Here is a 14,876-nt window from a genome sequence, read left to right as displayed (position 1 = left end):
AAGCAGACAACTGAGCCGGAGACATGATAATCGGCAAACAGCATATGGATCCTATCTACTTTCCTGGGACTGGGTGAGTTCACTCAGGGCAGGGGGTAAGCAGAGTTTAGTTCAAAACCTCATTCTGAAGAAGGTCAGTATTTAGGTAGGTAAGAGGAGAAAGAGTCAGAAAAGGGAACTGAGACCGAGTGAGTGCCCAGTGAGGCAAGAAAAAACCTGAGAGGATGGTTTGTCACAAAAGAAGAGAGAGAAAATTATTTCCAGAATGAAGAGACAGCCAACTTTGTGGAAAACTTTTGAGAGTCAAAAAGATTAAAGTGGCCAATAGATTTGGCAGCAAGGAGATCACTTTTGACCTTGAAAAAGAGCAATTTCAGTGGGGGAGAGGGGGTGGGGATGGGTCAGAAACATAATGGGGTTTTGATCTGTCAAGAAATGAAGACCAGTACATTATTTCAGGAAAATGTTAGATCAGCATGCCATATGCAGCTGGCTTGAGTGCTACCCAAACTACACAATTTACCTGTGAGGAGAATAGCATCATGTGGTAAACAACACGAATTTCTGGCATCAGAACCAGGTTGAAGTAGCCATAGGCAAATTATTTAAACCTGTACAGAACGAGTGCAAGGAAGGTGGTAAGGGGTGAGGCCAGGCTGGTGAGAAGGAAAAGGAGGATGCAGAGCCTCCTTTGTCGTGCAGAGAACGTTAGATCTTATCCTGAAGGGATAAGGAGCCACTGAAGGCAGAAGGAAGTGACAAAACCATTCTTAGGCATGGAAGGTGGACTGAGTTTCCCCAGTTTTATAAAATGCCTTGGACTTTGCACTTAAAATAAAAGGTATCTCTCTAAAAAAAAAAAAAAAAAATGGTGTCTCTGACCAATGCTTGGCAGGACATGTGCTATAATTTGTTTTTCCAACTGTGACACCGGACCTCTTCGTTTTTATAGAGAGGAACTCATGGACCAATTGATCCAGAAAGAGACTATGTGAGAGGAAAGACTAATTTAACTTTCTATTCTTTCCATGGAGGATAATGTCAATGCCATGTGAAGTGGTGATCAAAGAGCAATGTTTATAGCAGCACTCTCAACAATAGCCAAATTATGGAAAGAGCCTAAATGTCCATCAACTGATGAATGGATAAAGCAATTGTGGTTTGTATACACAATGGAGTACTACATGGCAATGGGAAAGAATGAAATATGGCCCTTTGTAGCAACGTGGATGGAACTGGAGAGTGTTATGCTAAGTGAAATAAGCCATACAGAGAAAGACAGATACCATATGTGTTCACTTTTATGTGGATCCTGAGAAACTTAACAGGAACCCATGGGGGAGGGGAAGGAAAAAAAAAAGAGGTTAGAGTGGGAGAGAGCCAAAGCATAAGAGACTCTTAAAAACTGAGAACAGGGTGGCTCAGTCAGTTGAGCATCCGACTTCGGCTCAGGTCACGATCTCTCGGTCCGTGAGTTCGAGCCCCGCGTCGGGCTCTGGGCTGATGGCTCCGAGCCTGGAGCCTGCTTCCAATTCTGTGTCTCCCTCTCTCTCTGTCCCTCCCCCGTTCATGCTCTGTCTCTGTCTCAAAAATAAATAAACGTTAAAAAAAATTAAAAAAAAAAACCAAAAAACTGAGAACAAACTGAGGGCTGATGGGGGGTGGGAGGCAGGGGAGGATGGGTGATGGGTATTGAGGAGGGCACCTGTTGGGATGAGAACTGGGTGTTGTATGGAAACCAATTTGACAATAAGTTTCATATATTTAAAAAAAAAGAGCATGTAGCAAAATAAAAACAAAAACAAAAAAGTAGGCAAAGAGTATTAAAGAGATGTGATACATTTAATAGTGATATGAGAGGATAGTATTACCTAGATTTTATGACATGTGGTATTTATAGTTTTATAGATTTGTGATTTGATATGCTTTCTTTCTCATCTTAAACTCTACATTTTTTTTGTATCAATGATTTTGCCTTCTTTTTCTTAAAGGTTTTAAAAATTGAGTATGCCTTAGACACAAAATCACACAAAACCTGTATAAACCATTGAGTACTGCATTATCCTTTATTGGTTTCCCTAAACCTGCTTGCAATTTTGTAAATTCTTATTTTATTCAACTCTACGGTGACTTCCCCGTTTGAGCATGTCATCTGTTTGCAGTACCATGGCTCTTCATGTTAGTCATAATCTTTGTCCATCATTTATACATTATATATATTTGTCAAGAAATTGACAACCATAAAAAGGGCATAGGAGATATCTGTATATCTACCTAGTGCTCTATGTGCTCTGCGTATGTGTGTGTATACACGTATGCACACAATGTATACATCAATATCAGGTACAGATTATGTATAGATTAAGTCATTGTTAACAAGGCTCCATGGAGGAGACAGGAGAACAAGGGACAGAGATTAGATGAGAAACTACTTTCATTGTAGTCTCCTTTTTTATTGTTGAATATTTTTCACGTTTGTGTATTTATTTCTCAATTGAATTTATTTCTCAAACGAATTTTGGGTTCGTTTCTGTTCAAACTAATTCACTAAGTACTTTTCAAAGGGGAACAAAATGTAGAGTTGAGTTTTACTGAAGGTTGAACAATATGGTTTATTTTAATGTTTTATGTCCACCCACAGTTTTCCTGTACTCAGTAGATTTCTGGGACTGATGACTAGGCCTTAAAGAATGGAATACCTTAATGTTGCCCATCAAGTAACAGAGATAAAAGTAACACTTTTCACTTTATTCCGATCTTACCATCTTACCTTTGAAAATATTCTCTGAGGTTCTTCCTCTGAGGAGAACTTACATTACTGAAATAATATTTTTATTTTTATTCATTTTTGAGGCTCTCCCTAGAGTTCCATAGTCATTTTCAGGCATAATACGAAATCCCCACACTATTTTTCACACATATCCCCAGCCATGGAACTGACCCTCAGTTCTGTAGTCTCATGAAGCAAGAACCCATATCCTGGGAGCCTGGGCATGCAAAATGCATCCCAGCCCCATCCAGCTGATTGGGACCAAAGCCCAATTCCCTGTCAGGAAAACTTGCCAGGAGTAGGGTGTGCAGTCCTGACTCCCCTTCGAGGATCCCTCTGACACACTCCACATGGGCAGAAGACTAGAAAACATGCTAGAATCATCCTGAAGGAATAGAGTTTGTTGGGTGGGGAGTCCTTTGGACACCCACACATCACATTGCAGAGTAGCCTGCCTATTGACATGCTGAGATAGAGATCCTGGAGACTGGGAAGCAGCTGAGGCTTGGGAAATTTTGCTAAGCAAGGGAGGAATGGGCCACCCCTTGCTATGCAGACATATCCCCACAAATCCAGAAAAGAAAGAATAGAAATATATGGCCTATAAAGTTGAACCTGTCTGCTTTTTTTTTTTTTTTTTTTGATCCTTACTATCTTCTGCTAGCAATTTATCTGCTCCAGTAACTGAATGCCTCAGGAAAGCTAATGATCTGTGGAATATGGTAGATGACGGTACTTTGAATGTTTCTTCCCTACACGAATGATTTCATCATGGCGGGGGAAGTATGCAACCATGTGACTTCACCCCACCCCACCCCCACCAACCAAAATACTTTCCATTCTCCCCATGCCTCAAATTCTCTTAATAAGACAAAGCCTTTTATTCCATAGTTAGAGATAAGGCAAACTACCCTAGGAGGTAGAGCATATTGGCTTAAATACACAGAAAAGGTTGTTAAGGGATCCCCTCAGGAAAATCTCCACCATGGGGCCTGAAGACCCTCTGACACCTCATTGTACAAATTCTTTCTTCTCTTGGAAAGCAGATGGAATTAACAGGCTGTGACATTTGTCTATTGTTCTCAAGCAAGGCACATATGAATCTTTTTGTCCTTTCTCACAAGATAGGCTTTATATCTGCATCAAGGGACAAGAACATCTACAAATATACTACTTTGTTTAGGAATCATGCTCACTCTTTATGTTTCTATAAAATAAAACAAAGAAACCTGCCTGCAGTGACTTGAATGAGATAAGAGAATTGTGATCGGAAGACCCTAAGAGACCTTAATTTCTGCCTTGAAGAGAGAAATACAAAAGCTCAACACTATGGCCCCCCACCCCTTCCTATCACCTTGGATGGCTTGTAGAGACATGGCTGTAAGAGAACAGACAAAACTCCACAAAAGAACTACCAGTTTGGGGCTTGAACCATTATGATGATTAAAAATCCCAGCTTCAAAGAGCTAAGAGGTCAAACACGGTATGGGCAATGCCTAACACTGATTTTTTCATAACTGATATTTATTATTTTTATACTTCATTTTTTATTAGGTATAGTTGACATAAAATAAATAACATATGCTTGATGTGCACAATTTGACATGAATACACCCATGAAATCATCACCACAATCAAGATAGTTTAAATATCCATAACCTCCAAAAGTTTCCTCATGCTCTTTTGTAATCACTTCCTCTTGTACCTTCCCATCTCCTCATCCACCAGGAAACCACTGATCTACATTAGTTTGAATTTAGTATGAATTTTCTAGAATGTTATATAAGTGAACTCATACATTAGTATGAATTTTCTAGAATGTTATATAAGTGAACTCATACAGTATGTAGTCTTTTTTTGTCTGGTTCTTTTGCTCAGCATAATTATTTGGGGATTCATCCATGTGTCAATAGTAGATTCCTTTTTATTGCCAGGGAGTATTCCATTGGGTACATATACCACAGTTTATCCACTCATCTATAGATGGACATTTGGGTTGTTTTCAGTTTGGAGTCATTACACATGAAGATGCTATTAACATTCATGCATACATTTTTGTAAATGTATGTTTTGTTTTCTCTTTGGTAAATACCTAGGAATGAATGTCTGGATCATACGGTAGGTGTATGTTCAACTTTTTAGGATCTGACAAACTGTTTTCCAAAGTGGTTGTACGATTTTATTTTCCCACCAACACTTGGTATGGTCAGTCTTTCTAATTTTAGCCATTCAGTAAGTGTATACTGATATTTAATTGTGTTTTTTAAATGTTTTATTTACTTTTGAGAGAGAGAGAAAGAGCAAAAGCAGGCAAGAGGGGGACAGAGAGGATCAGAAGAGAATCAGAAGTGGGTTCTGCCCTGACAGCAGTGAGCCGGATGTGGGACTCGAGCTCATGAAACATGAGATCATGAACTGAGCCAAAGTCAGACACTCAACTGACTGAGTCACCCAGGTGTCCCTAAATGTGGTTTTAATTAGAATTTTCCTAATAACTAATGATGCTGACTGTCTTTTCATATGCTTATTTGCCATCCATGTCTTTTCCAATCTGTTGCCCATTTTTTTTAATTGGGTTATTTTCTTATTGTTGAGCTTTGAAATCTTTTTAAAAATATATTCTAGATGCAAGTCCTTTATCAGATATAAGCCATGCAAATCCCATTTGCAAGACTCTATTTCCGAATAAGGATAATAAACCAGTATTGGGTTTCATTGATTTTCTATTTCATTGATTTCCACTCTTATCTTCATTATTCCCATTTTTCTTCCTGCTTTGAGTTTCATTTGCTCTTCTTTTCCTAGTTTCTCTTTTTAAATTAAAAAAAATTTTTTTTAATTGTTTATTTTTGAGAGACAGAGAGACAAAGCGCAAGCAGGGGAAGGGCAGAGAGAGAGGGAGACACAGAATCCGAAGGAGGCTCCAGGCTCTGAGCCCCATTCTTTTCCTAGTTTCTTAAGGTGGAAAGTGAAGTTATTAATTTGGGTCTTTTTTTCTCTTCTAATATAGGCATTTGGATCCATAAATTGTCTTCTAAGTACATCTTTAACAGCACTGTACAAATTTTGATGTGTTGTATTTACATCCAAGTCAAAATGCTTGGATTTACATCAAGTCAAAATGCTAATTTCTCTTTTGACTCTTTTTTTTTTCTGATCCATGGGTTACTTAGAGGTGGTTATTTAATTTCCAGATATTTGGGAACTTTTTGATTTTTACTATAATTTCCCTGTGGTCAGAGAAAATATATTTAAATTATTAAATTTATTGAGACCTGTTATATAGATGTATACCAAGGTCTTTCTTGGTAAATATTTTGTATGAAATTAAAAAGAATGTTATTTTGCTGATGGTTGTTGAACCAGTTAAGTCTTGGATGCTAGTATTGCTCTATCAGTTATTGAAAGGGTACTATCGAAATCTCTGGGCGTAATTGTTGATTTCTCCTTGCAGCTCATCATTTTGGTCTGTTGATGAATTGATCCCTTTATCATTATGAAATAATCTTTATCTTTGGCAATATTCTTTGTTCTGAAATTTTCTTTTTCATTTATTTATACAGGCTCTCTAGCTTTCTTTGACTAGGGCTAATAAGGTATATACTTTCCCCTCCTTTTTCTTTTAACCTATCTGTGTCCATTATATGTAATATGGATTCCTTTTAGGCAGCATAAAGGAAGGTCTTGCCTTTTTATCCAACCTGACAATCTCTGGCTTTTCATTAGGGTGTTTAGTCCATCATATTTAATGTGATTATTGCCTGGTTAGGTTTAAATCTATCATTTCGCCACTTGTTTTCTATTTGACCCCTATATTCTTGATTCCTCTTTTTTTTGGTCTCCTTTTGGATTGAGTGTATTTTGATTTCATTTTATCTCCTTTGTTGACTTATTAGCTATAACTTTTTATTTTGTTATTTTAGTGGCTGTTTTAGGGTTGTCAGTATATGTTTAACGTATCACAGTCTTCTTTTTTTTAAGTTTTATTTTAATTCCACTTAGTTAACATACAGTGTTATATTAATTTCAGATATATGTTATAGTGATTCAGAACTTCTATACAATACCTATTGCTCATCACAACTAATACACTCCTTAATCCCCTTCACCTATTTCACCCATCCCCCACCCACCACCCGTCCAGCCAACATCTGTTTGTTCTCTGTAATTAAGAATCTGTTTTTTGTTTTTATTTATTTATTTATTTATTGAGAGAGAGCAGGGAAGGGGCAGAGGGAGAGGGAGAGAGAGAATCTTGAGAAGGCTCCACACCCAGCACAGAGCCCAACTTGGGGCTTGATCTCATGACCCTGGGATTATGACCTGAGCTGCAATCAAGAGTTGGATACAGTCGGTTGAGCATCTGACTTCGGCTCAGGTCATGATCTTGTGGTTCGTGGGTTTGAGCCCCACACTGGGCTCACTGCTGTCAGCCTATCCCTTTCTCTCTGCCCCTCTCCATTTGTACTCTCCCCCAGATAAATAAGTATTTAAAAAAAAAAGTGTTGGACATTTAACTAACTGAGCCACGCAGGCATCCCAAGAGTCTGTTTTATGGTCTCTCTTTTTTTTCCCTTGTTCATGTTTTGTTTCTTAAATTCCACATATGAGTGAAATCATATGGTGTTTGTCTTTCTCTGACTGACTTATTTCATTTATTATACTCTCTAGCCCCATCCATATCACTGCAAATAGCAAGATTTCATTCTTTTTTATGGCTGAGTAATATTCCATATATATGACATCCATCCATCCATCATATCCATCATGATATGATGAATATCTATTCATCAACCAATGGACACTTGGTCCATATCTTGGCTACTGTAAATAATGGTGCTATAAACATAGGAGTGCATGTCTCCCTTTGAAATAGTGTTTTTATATTCTTTGGGTAAATAGCTAGAAGTGTGATTGCTGGATTGTTGGGAAGTTCTATTTTTAACTTTTTTGAGGCACCTCCATACTGTTTTCCACAGTGGCTGCACCAGTTTACATTCCCACCAACAGTGCAAGAGAATTCCTTTTTCTCCAGTTCCTCACCAACAACTGTTGTTTTTTGTGTTGTTGATTTTAGCCATTTTGATAGATAGGAGGTGTATCACAGTTGACTTTCAAGTGATATTATACCACTTCACATATGCTTTAAGAATTTTATAATGGTATACTTCCATGTCTCCCTCCCAACACTTATGCTATTGTTTTCATGTTTTACTCATGCATATGTTATAATTCCCCACAATACATTGAATTATTTTTGTCTTTTAAAGATATTCAAATCATTAAAAAATAATCTTATGGGGCACCTTGCTGGCTCAGTACGTACAGCATGCAACTCTTGATCTTGGGGTCCTGAGTTCAAGCTCCATGCTGAACATTGAGCTTACTAAAAAAAAAAAAAAAGCAAATTTTACATATCTGCTCATGTAGTTGCCATTTTTGTTGCTCTGCATTCTTATGTATGTCCATAATTCCGTTTGATGTTATTTTCCCTCTGCCTGAATGGTTTCCTTTAAAATTTATTATAGTGATAATTTATTGTCCATTAGTGATAAAGTCTTTTAGTTTTTGTATATATGAACAAGTGTTTGTTCTACTTTCCTCTTTGAAAAATATTTTCCCTGGGTATAAATTTCTAAGTCATGGTTTAGTGGGTTTTTTTCCACAGTTTAAAGATTTTGCTCCACTATCTTATCCTTGTATTGTTTCCCATGAAGTTTCTGTCATTCTTCTCTTTGAGTTTATTTTTTTTTAAGTTTTATTTATTTATTTTGAGAGAGAGAGAGTGGGGGAGGGGAAGAGAGAGAAGGAGAGAGTGAGAATCTCAATCAGGCTTTGTGCTATCAGCATAGAGCCTGATGTGGGGCTTGATCTCATGAACCATGAGATCATGACCTGAGCTGAAATCAAGAGTTGGACGCTTAACCAGCTGAGCCACCCAGGCACCCCATCTTTGAGTTTCTATATAAAATGTATCTTTTCTTCTCTGGCTGCTATTAAGATTTTCTCTTTGTTGCTGATTTTGAGCAATTTGGTTCTGAGGTGTCTTTGTGTAGTTTTCTTCATGTTTCTTGGGCTTAGAATTCAATGAATTTCTTGGATCTATTGGGTTTATAGTTTTTGAATAAACTGGAATATTTTCTGCTATCATTTCTTCAAATAGTTTTTCTGTCCCTCCCCCAGTTGGGAACACTGATTACAGGTATATGAGGAAGCTTGAAGTTGTCTCACTGATTCTCTTTCCATTTTTTTTTATAATCCTCTTTTCTCTGTTTCGTTTCTATTGCTGTGTCTCAAGTTCATTAATCTTTTCTTCTGCCACTAATCCCATCAGTGTAATTTTCATCTCAGATATTATAGTCTTTATCTCTAGAAATTTCATTTTTCCCCCATGTATCTGCTTAATTTCTTGAACATCTGGAATATAATAATAACTGTTTTAATGTCCTTATCACTAATTCCTATATCTGTGTCAATTTTGTATCAGTTTCAATTGGTTGATTTTTCTCCTTATCAGGGGCTGTATTTTCCTGCTTCTTTGTATGCCTAGTAGGTTTTAACTATTTAACTATTTAACAATAGATGCAAATATTGTGATTTTTACTCTATTAGGTGCTGGATATTTTTGTATTCTTATAAATATTTTTGAGCTTTGTCCTGGGATACAGTTAAATTACTTGGAAACAGATTAAACATTTTTTATCTTGCTTTTAAGTTTTGTTAGGTGAGACCAGTTCCCCACTAAGACCTTACTGCATACTCTCCTAAATGCCCTGTGAACTTTGAGGTTTACCAGTATAGCTGGTGGGAGCAGGCAGTATTCCTGAGCCTGTGTTACCAATGGGCACTGTTCTTTCAAATCATTAAGATTGCTGTTTCTCCAGCCTGGGACACTTCTCTTGCTCATCTGGGCTGACAAGTACTCTGCTTAGTGCTCGAGTGGTACTCTTTGCAGATTGCCAGAGTCCTCTGGCTGTAGAGCTCTTTCGTCCCTGGAATACTGGACTTCTTGATCACCCAGGACTCTCAGCTGGCCATCCTCAACACCAAGAGTGGGCCAGAGTCCTCCCAGGGCCCCCTTCCTGCACTGTTACCTAGAAACTCTCCCAAGGCAGTAAGCTAGGTAGATTATAGGGCTCATCTTGTATCTTACAATGCCTGACGTCCAGTTTTTGAAACCTACTGTTTTATATATTTCATGTGGGGTTTTGTGGTTTGAGGTTTTGTTTGTTGTCATTGTTGCTGTTGTTTTTGTTTTGGTGGAGGGGTAGATTTGGTTGTTCTGGGCACAAAGGCAAAGCTGGTCTGTTAGTTACCCTACCTTGGCTAAAAGTGGAAATTCACCTGACATGGGATTTTAAAGAGGTCCTCTGATTTTTTTTCCTTTCTAGTTATTCCCAAATGTCCATGTTGTTTTGATCAAAAAGAATCAAAGTAAATTCTGGCCCAGAATGAGGGGGAAAATCCTAATTCCAAAGTGGGAAAGACTGATAGCAGCTCATCTCCAGTGAAGAGAATTTAGAAAGGAAAGGAAGGAGAGACACAAGCGTGCCATGCCACTGCTGAGGGGTTCCTAATCACCAAGTCCCCATTTTATTCCATTTCTCATTTTGTCAAGAACAATCTCTGGATCCACGAAGACTTGTCCTATCGGGATGCCACATGGGGATACTTCCCAAAGAGAACAGGAGCTCATTGAAGAGGTAACAATTGTCAGGGGAAATGACAAGGGAAACAAGTGAAGGGAAACAATGTGAAGGGAAACAATGTGAAGGGAAGGGAAACAAGTCATTTTAACACTATGTGCTGCTATTAGATAGTATCATAAGGTATTTAGGGAATTCCCCGCATTATGAGTTCCCTACGCCCATCATTGCAAAAACCAGACACTCGTCTCAGCCTCCCTTGCAGCTGTGGGCAACATAGACATGTGATCTGGAATACACTAATCAGATCTACCCGTACCAGACTTTAAATATTTATTTATTTAAAGCTTGTTTGTTTGTTCATTTATTTAAGTAATCTCCACACCCAGGGGCGCCTGGGTGGCTCAGTCGGTGGAGCGTCTGACTTTGGCTCACGTCATGATCTCACAGCTCGTGGGTTCGAGCCCCGCGTCGGACTCTGCGCTGACAGCTCAGAACCTGGAGCCCGCTTGGGATTCTGTGTCTCCCTCTCTTTCTGCCCCTAACCCACTCGCATTCTGTCTCGGTCTCTCTCAAAAATAAATAAACATTAAAAAAAAAAAAAAAAAGTAATCTCCACACCCAATGTGGGGCTCAGACTCATGACTCCAAGATCAAGAGTCACATGTTCTTCTGACTTAGCCAGCCAGGTGCCCCCACTCACACCAGACTTTAAATCAAATGTCTGTGGGCCAGTAGCAGGCACTGGCTGCATCTGTTTTGATGAGGTGCTAAGAGCAACATTCCAGTTCGCAGAGGCGGCACTGCCGAGGATCCTAGAGTTCTGTCCGGTGCCTGTGTTTGGAAGTATTAGCAGTACCTTGGGGTGGTGGAAATGGAGTCTCCCTGAACAAGTTTACAGTGTGATTTTGTGAATTTCCTGGCTGTGTTGACACCAACAGTGTGTAGCATGATACTCTGGCCCTCTTGGACAATCCGTGTGTGTCCTAGTATCATTTAATACAGGGATTAGCAAAAACTTTTCTGTAAAGGGATAGTTTACAGAATGGGCTATGGACTGAATTATGTCTCCCCACCCCCAAATTCTTATGTTGAGGCCCTAACCCCCAATGTGATGATATTTCAAATTGGGAATTGGGGAGGTAATTAGGTTTAGATGAGGTGGTGAGAGTGGGGCCCATATCAGTGCCCTTATAATCAGAGACAGCAGAGAGCTTGCTCTTTTTTTCTTTCTTTCTATGCGTGGACCAGCAAGAAGGCAGCCATCTGCAATCCAAGGAGAAAGCACGCCTCAGAAACCAACCATACTGGCACCTTGATCTTGGACTTCTAGTGTCCAGAATGTGAGGAGATAAATTCCTGTTATTAAGACAGTCAGTCTGTGGTATTTTGTTATGGCAGCCAAACTGGCTAAGACATTAGTAAATATTTTAGGCTTTATGGGACATACAGTCTTCATCACAACTATTCAGCTTTGCCACGATAGCATGAGAGCAGCTATAGATAAACAAATGAGTATGGCTGTTTTCCAGTAACAATTTACTTGTGGCATTAAAGTTTGAATTTCATATCATTTTCACGGGTCATGAAATACTCTTCAAAAATTTTTTAATTATTCTTGGTTTGCGGGCCATACAGAAAGAAATGGCATGTCACGTTTGTTGACCTCTGTAAAAACATTCCTTTTCCGCTTAAACAACCTACGGTTGGTTTCTCATTTGCAACTGAAAACACTGACTAATACATTTAGTCTATGCTTGCTTTAAGAGAAGCTTATTCTTAAGCCACTGAGATAGACAAATACCCACTCTGCTTTTCTTCAGCTGCCAAAGAAGAATTTTCTACATAAACCTCCGTGGGTCACCTGCTGCAATTTTTAGCAACCCATAGACTCCTTGCACTGTCTAATATATTTCCAGAGTCTCCTCATGAGGAAGGATTTTAAATAGCTTTTTGTTTCCCTCTCCTATAGATTACTCTGCTCTGGAGAGCCCTCGCTCATCTGAGTGAGCTATTTCTTTCGTTGTCACCTGAACCACATGACTGTGGATAGACAGAGCTCAGCAGCCATAGCCGTAGCTCAGCCTTTCTGTAGCTGACAGGAAAGATATGTGAAATAAGACATACAGAGATGGCAATAAAATAAAGTAGGCTGCAAGATGAAAGCAGGTCATTCCCTGGACTCGTTTGTAAGGTGGATTTAGGAAACTGTACCACGCCATTCTGGAAGCCCAACTGACCAAACTCATTGACATTTAGTCCTTTTTTTTTTTTTTCCAGGCACCTCACTACAAAACCCAGACTCTGTTTGCATTTTCAAATAGAGTAACTTGTCTAATAAAAATATGACGCTTAGCAACAGAAATGGATTACAACTATATTTAGCTAGACCAAAGCTGTATAAAAATCTACTGGACAGTATGATTGACACAATTGGCAATTCCTCTTGTCCTTTACTGACAAGTATCGCCTGGTTCATATTCTGATGTGAAAAGAGTCTCATCAGTCTGGGGTGATTTGATTTGTCAGGGGAACAATGAGAAGACAAAGGCTCAGACAAAAAACCCTCTCCCTGCCTTCTCCTCGGGTGCAGGTTTGGAATTTATAGACTTCCTGCCTGCATTAGGGACTCTCTCTACCTTTGAATATTAGATCTTCAATTTTACTTTCTAAATTACAATAATTAAGTAATCAGGAGAGAAATCAAGTCAGTGTTATTTGGGGGCCTGGAAAAAAGTACCAAAGCATGGGAGAAAGAGTAGGCCTTCCCTAACATTTAACATGAGAAGTCATGTTAATAGCATGTACCCTTGATGTGACTGGATGAGAATTTCACTTTACCTCTGTGGTCTTCCTCCCCCAAACCCATAACCCCAGTCTCATCGTGAGAGAAACATGAGACAAATCTCACTCAAGGAACATTCTATGAAATACCTGACCAGTACTCCTCAAAAGGTGATCAAAAGCAAGGAAAGGGTGAGGGACTCTCAGATTCAAGAGCCTAAGGAGACATGACAATTAAGTATGTGGAATCCTAGATGGGATCCTAGAACAGAAAAAAGGACATTAGGGAAAAACTGAGGAAGTCTGAGTAAACTATGGACTTTAGTTCACAATAATATGTCAATATTGGGTCATTAATTGTAACAAATGTACTAACATAAAATGTTACCACGAGGAGAAACTATGTACCTTCTTCACAACAATTCTGTACATGTAAAACTGTTCTAAAATAAAAAGCTTATTCAAAAGAAAACAGTAGGCTTTCCCTTTCGCCAGACTTCTTCCCCGGCCCTGCAGCCACAAGCAGAGACAGCAGTTGTATTGACGTGGCGTTCAATCTGCCGTTCATCATCTGCAGCTAGATAATGGAGGATAGAAATGAGCAGCCGTACATTTTTAAACTACATCTAGACAAAAATCGGAATTAGAGCAGTGTACACAAAAGAATAACTTCCCAAACCATTTTGTTATGTGTCAGTGTGAATAGAACATCATCTGTGAGAAACTCCAAGATGGAATCCGACCTTTTATTTTTGACACAACAGCTGAACTCTCAGTGGTTGTCTGCAATAACTACAACCATTGCCTGTAGACAGCACCTCTTCCAAGTTAAGGAACGTTCCTTGAAATTCTCATTAAATGCACATTACCGTTTGGGGGTTGATATCCTGGGAGCGATGAGTGTTCACGTTACCCTGTACAGAGTTGAGTTTTAGATAAAGCAGAAGCATTAGGAGGGAACCGAAATGTATTCTTCAGAGTAGGTTTGTTTTAAATATGTTATGCGGTACAGATATCTCCTTTGGGAATTGTGCGAGAGAAAACCTTTCTGATTGCTACTCCATGGCTGTGTTTTTAGAAGTGATTGCTCCACTTAACATAACCTTACAGAGGTCATTCTTAAACAGAGAGAACTGATGATTGATTATCTTGAGACTGTCCTCCACCAATTGGTCACAGTCTACATCACCGGGCCACAGAGAAAGGAGGAATCTCTGGATTTGCCTCTTTAGCGGCAAAACGAGTGAGGGACTTGAAATCCCCTTTCTGCTGCCTTCGGGTCCTGGTTTCAGAGTTTGGGGGCTGCCTTGACAGAAGGAGCTACCCCAAGTTATCAGCTACCTCCAGATATGCTGATCTTCATCTTTCTGCTCTTTATATGAATTGAGTTCTGATACTGCACCTTTCTCTTTGCTTTTCTTTTGCTTTCACAATAAAGATTATGAAAGTGGGGTGCTTGGGTGATTCAGTCAGTTCAGTGTCGGACTTCGCTCAGGTCATGACCTGAGTTTGTGAGTTGTGAGTTAGTGAGTTGGGGTCCCGCATTGGGCTCTGCACTGACAGTGCGGGTACTCAATCTCTCCCCCTCTCTCTGCCCCTCTCCCACCTGCACTTTCTCTCTCTCTCAAAATAAATAAAAACTTTAAAAAAAAGATTAAGAAAGAAAGAAAGAAAGA

Source organism: Lynx canadensis, chromosome C1 (assembly GCF_007474595.2).
Source record: "Lynx canadensis isolate LIC74 chromosome C1, mLynCan4.pri.v2, whole genome shotgun sequence".
NCBI lineage: Eukaryota > Metazoa > Chordata > Mammalia > Carnivora > Felidae > Lynx > Lynx canadensis.
The sequence above is the reverse complement of the archived record's forward strand: the minus strand, read 5'-3'. Positions refer to the sequence as shown.